Source organism: Hemiscyllium ocellatum, unplaced genomic scaffold (assembly GCF_020745735.1).
Source record: "Hemiscyllium ocellatum isolate sHemOce1 unplaced genomic scaffold, sHemOce1.pat.X.cur. scaffold_1945_pat_ctg1, whole genome shotgun sequence".
NCBI classification, from domain to species: Eukaryota; Metazoa; Chordata; class Chondrichthyes; order Orectolobiformes; family Hemiscylliidae; genus Hemiscyllium; species Hemiscyllium ocellatum.
This window is the reverse complement of record NW_026867923.1, coordinates 17,067-21,861: the sequence shown is the minus strand read 5'-3', so window position 1 is coordinate 21,861 and position 4,795 is coordinate 17,067. Positions and strand designations below refer to the sequence as shown.

Sequence of the window (4,795 nt, the reverse complement as noted above, 5' to 3'; positions counted from 1 at the left end):
GGTGCTCTCTTCTGCCAGCTGCATACCCGAATGGCGTGAAGCATATCGATGCACTCGCCAAATCCACTCCACGCAAGGTGCGTGTTTTTAGAGGTCTCAGTGGCATTCTGTTGTTCGGCGGTTTTTATTCTGAACTGGATCGCAAAACCAGTTCTCTGCGATGCCAATCAGCTGGTCAAGTTGAAACAAATGTCTTGCGGTTTCGTCCATTCCCTGCAGTAATTCGCTACCCTGGTTCAGACGTGAATGACAAGCATGTCAAAAACCTCATCACGACTCAGACACAGTTCCCCCCACGATTAGGACGGATCCCACCGATTGTGAATAACCTCAGAGAGAGAGAGACAGGCAATCGGCGTGGATTCGATGGGTTGAACGGCTTGTGTCTACGCGAGAATGGTGCTACGTGTTTATGGCGTCCCACTGCCTGTCTCTGGGACAGGGAGGCTGAGGGAGCAAAACTGGTTCATTTTTACCCGTCCCTTCCGTGTTGGACTGCCTGCAGTCCCTCAGCTCAGGGCCGTGGGGAGGACTCTCAGTGAGTGAAGGTTTCACTCGGATTCTCTTCATCTGGGACACTTGGGGCTCAGATGTTAACTGCTGCGCGGTAGCAACAAAGAAAGCGATGCCCACTTTGCTATAGACTTTCCGTAAGATTGCTGCGTGAAGACGATTTCTGAACACCAAGAAGGCTGCACAACAATGTGAATTTACCTGGGCGAAGAGTCCTCGGTGTCCATTTCTTTCTGTCCTTCCAGCACAGCATCTTTCCATCTCTCAGATAACAGACCTTTGGAGAAAGTTCACAATCAAAGTTGTTCATGTTCCCCGCATTAATGCAACTGACACCTCTCACCCCAACGGTTTCAGAGAGTGAGAGAGAGAGAGAGAGAGACTCTACCCGCCCCCACCCTACACCCCGCCCCACCCCACCCCAGAACAACGTGCAAGTAGAAATAAATTGGTTTAATTATCGAGCAGTGGAGATAGTCCAGTTCCTGGGGATGAGACAAACATCATCGCCCCGGGGACAGAATGACAAGCAGAAGTTCTGAAACGCTTTGCTGCTTGCAATTCTTGGAGCAATGTGGAATGTACTTCACACTGAGCAACTTTCAGCTGGCTCAGAGTCTCCAATGTACATTGCTGTGTTTGCCGCCAGCTCAGAGAGAGAGAACAATAGGAAGGACGTAGGAGTGAATAACGATCCGCGTGAGAGGGCGAATAGCTGCTCATGGAGACTGTTAGTGGCTAACAATACGTAGTCTGTCATAGCCGACGAGGTGATAACAAGGAGTCGTTTGTGTGGTAGGGGTCAAGGACATGGGGGAGTTCAGGCCCTAAAGTTCTGGAACTCGATATTGAAGACCGGAGGGCTGTAAGGTCTCCAAGTGGAAAATGAGTTGTTGTTCTTTCATCTGGAGCTAGAACACTGCTGCAAGCCTGAGACAGAGATGTTGGTCAGGGAACAGGGTGATGTGTTAAAGTGGCAGTCAACCGCCAGGTCAGGGCCTTTTTCCTGCGGGCAGAACCGGATGTTCTGCGAAGCAGTCACCCAGTTTATGCTTCATGCTACATTGGGGAAACGACACTGTGAGCAGCGAATGCAGTGGACTAGGTTGTGGCAAAAGTGCTGCTTCACCTGGCAGGTATGTTTGAGCCCTTGGATATTCAGGAGGGAGCCGGTAAATGGGCAGGTGTTGCACATTCGGCAGTTTCAGGCGAAAGCGACTTGGCACTATGGGAGGTGGGTGTGGGGTGTTGCGAGTGAAGGAAGAGTGGACCCGAAGTGTAACCCCCGGCACAACGGGTGCGTGTTGGGACCATAACCCACTCTCTCCTATTCACTCAATGTCGTCTTTAGCAGCTTTCCCTTATAACTGCGCTCTGTTCTGCACCTCGCCTTCTCATCTGCTTCCGAAAAAAGGCTTGGACATAAATATTTCACAGTGATATACTGGCCCAATGTGCACAGTCGAGTTGATACACTCGTGGAGATCTGCGTGGTCTTCTCCTGTTCTCTGTATCCCATGGTGAGGAGGGTAATGCTTGTCACTGGCCGCTCGGGTGTCATAGAAAAATTTCAAAACAAAATGTTGAATTGTCTGCCAGTGGAGAGAGCCCGGTTCCTGGGGACGTGACAAACAGCAGCAGGGAGACTGAATGAGAAGCAGCTGTTCGAGAAACTCTTTGCCGCTAGCAATTCTTAGAGCAATCTCAAAGGTATTTCATAGTGAGCACGTCTCAGGTCACTCAAGCGGTGTGGGGCATCTATCGCGGGCCGGCTCTCTGGCTCGTTGGTCTAGGCGTATGATTCTCGCTTTGGGTGCCGTACTGTGATGAGTTGCGAGAGGTCCCGGGTTCAAATCCCGGACGAGCCGAGGTTTTTCTAAAACTTGACTTGTGCAAAACTGCCTGATTAATTTTCTCAAAAGCACCTTGGTGAAACGAGGTTGGGCTGTCTGGAGTACGGACAAGGCAGAAAACAGGGAAGTGAAATGGTTGGATGTCGTGTCGAACAGGTTGACGTGAGCTGTGCGGTGTTTGGGGAATGTCAGCAATGAAGGTAGATTGGAAAATTGGGACAGCTCTCCTCGGAGAACCGAAGTTTTTCCAAGTCATGAGGGACCTAGAAACAGGAAATAATGTTGTGAAAATGTTCCCACACCTGAAAGGTCCACAACGATTCGGCAGAATTTTAAGGTCACCAGGAAAACAAGTAAAAATGACAGGAGGAAGAACGTTTTCGTACAGGGAGTGGTTAGTGTCAGTAAGTCCCTGTCGGACATTGACAAAGAGGAAGATTCAATGAACACAAAAGGGAATTCGGTGGTCACGTTCAGATGTGCAGATTTACGCTGAGAATGCGAGAGAATGAAACGAATAGACACACGTTGACTGAAGTATAGAACCAGCAGAGCGAAGGTGGGCCGCATGGCCTCCGTCTGCGCTGCGACACATGTGATTTCACACATTCAGTGTGAAATCACAGTTCGACCAACAGAATGTGGGAATTTAGTAAAACGTTTCTATTTACACAGCCTCCGTACGTCTGCGAAACAGCATATCACACGACAGCAGCGGAGGTCTTTGACATCAGTCTCGAACGTGCGAGCCGCGTGCCAGATGAAAAGCTGAATCGCTCTGTGGACAGGGCTCAGAGCGTGGCAGCAGAGTGGCGCAGCGGGAGCGTGCTGGGCCCATAACCCAGAGGTCGATGGATCGAAACCATCCTCTGCTATTATTCAATGTCACCTCGAGCTGATTTCCTTTGGATCGGTGCTCTCTTCTGCCAGCTGCATACCCGAATGGCGTGAAGCATATCGATGCACTCGCCAAATCCACTCCACGCAAGGTGCGTGGTTTTAGAGGTCTCAGTGGCATTCTGTTGTTCGGCGGTTTTTATTCTGAACTGGATCGCAAAACCAGTTCTCTGCGATGCCAATCAGCTGGTCAAGTTGAAACAAATGTCTTGCGGTTTCGTCCATTCCCTGCAGTAATTCGCTACCCTGGTTCAGACGTGAATGACAAGCATGTCAAAAACCTCATCACGACTCAGACACAGTTCCCCCCACGATTAGGACGGATCCCACCGATTGTGAATAACCTCAGAGAGAGAGAGACAGGCAATCGGCGTGGATTCGATGGGTTGAACGGCTTGTGTCTACGCGAGAATGGTGCTACGTGTTTATGGCGTCCCACTGCCTGTCTCTGGGACAGGGAGGCTGAGGGAGCAAAACTGGTTCATTTTTAACCGTCCCTTCCGTGTTGGACTGCCTGCAGTCCCTCAGCTCAGGGCCGTGGGGAGGACTCTCAGTGAGTGAAGGTTTCACTCGGATCTCTTCATCTGGGACACTTGGGGCTCAGATGTTAACTGCTGCGCGGTAGCAACAAAGAAAGCGATGCCCACTTTGCTATAGACTTTCCGTAAGATTGCTGCGTGAAGACGATTTCTGAACACCAAGAAGGCTGCACAACAATGTGAATTTACCTGGGCGAAGAGTCCTCGGTGTCCATTTCTTTCTGTCCTTCCAGCACAGCATCTTTCCATCTCTCAGATAACAGACCTTTGGAGAAAGTTCACAATCAAAGTTGTTCATGTTCCCCGCATTAATGCAACTGACACCTCTCACCCCAAGGGTTTCAGAGAGTGAGAGAGAGAGAGAGAGAGACTCTACCCCCCCCCCCCCCACCCCCGCCCCACCCCACCCCAGAACAACGTGCAAGTAGAAATAAATTGGTTTAATTATCGAGCAGTGGAGATAGTCCAGTTCCTGGGGATGAGACAAACATCATCGCCCCGGGGACAGAATGACAAGCAGAAGTTCTGGAAACGCTTTGCTGCTTGCAATTCTTGGAGCAATGTGGAATGTACTTCACACTGAGCAACTTTCAGCTGGCTCAGAGTCTCCAATGTACATTGCTGTGTTTGCCGCCAGCTCAGAGAGAGAGAACAATAGGAAGGACGTAGGAGTGAATAACGATCCGCGTGAGAGGGCGAATAGCTGCTCATGGAGACTGTTAGTGGCTAACAATACGTAGTCTGTCATAGCCGACGAGGTGATAACAAGGAGTCGTTTGTGTGGTAGGGGTCAAGGACATGGGGGAGTTCAGGCCCTAAAGTTATGGAACTCGATATTGAAGACCGGAGGGCTGTAAGGTCTCCAAGTGGAAAATGAGTTGTTGTTCTTTCATCTGGAGCTAGAACACTGCTGCAAGCCTGAGACAGAGATGTTGGTCAGGGAACAGGGTGATGTGTTAAAGTGGCAGACAACCGCCAGGTCAGGGCCTTTTT

At 50.3% G+C, this 4,795-nt stretch overlaps 1 non-coding gene across 1 annotated transcript; it reads left to right on the top strand.

Annotated features, from left to right (window-relative positions):
- Positions 1-2,291: 2,291 nt before the first annotated feature.
- On the top strand, positions 2,292-2,381 carry trnap-ugg (transfer RNA proline (anticodon UGG)). The gene is given in 2 exon segments: positions 2,292-2,327; positions 2,346-2,381. It is a non-coding gene; the product is annotated as a tRNA-Pro (tRNA).
- The last annotated feature ends 2,414 nt before the right edge of the window (positions 2,382-4,795 follow it).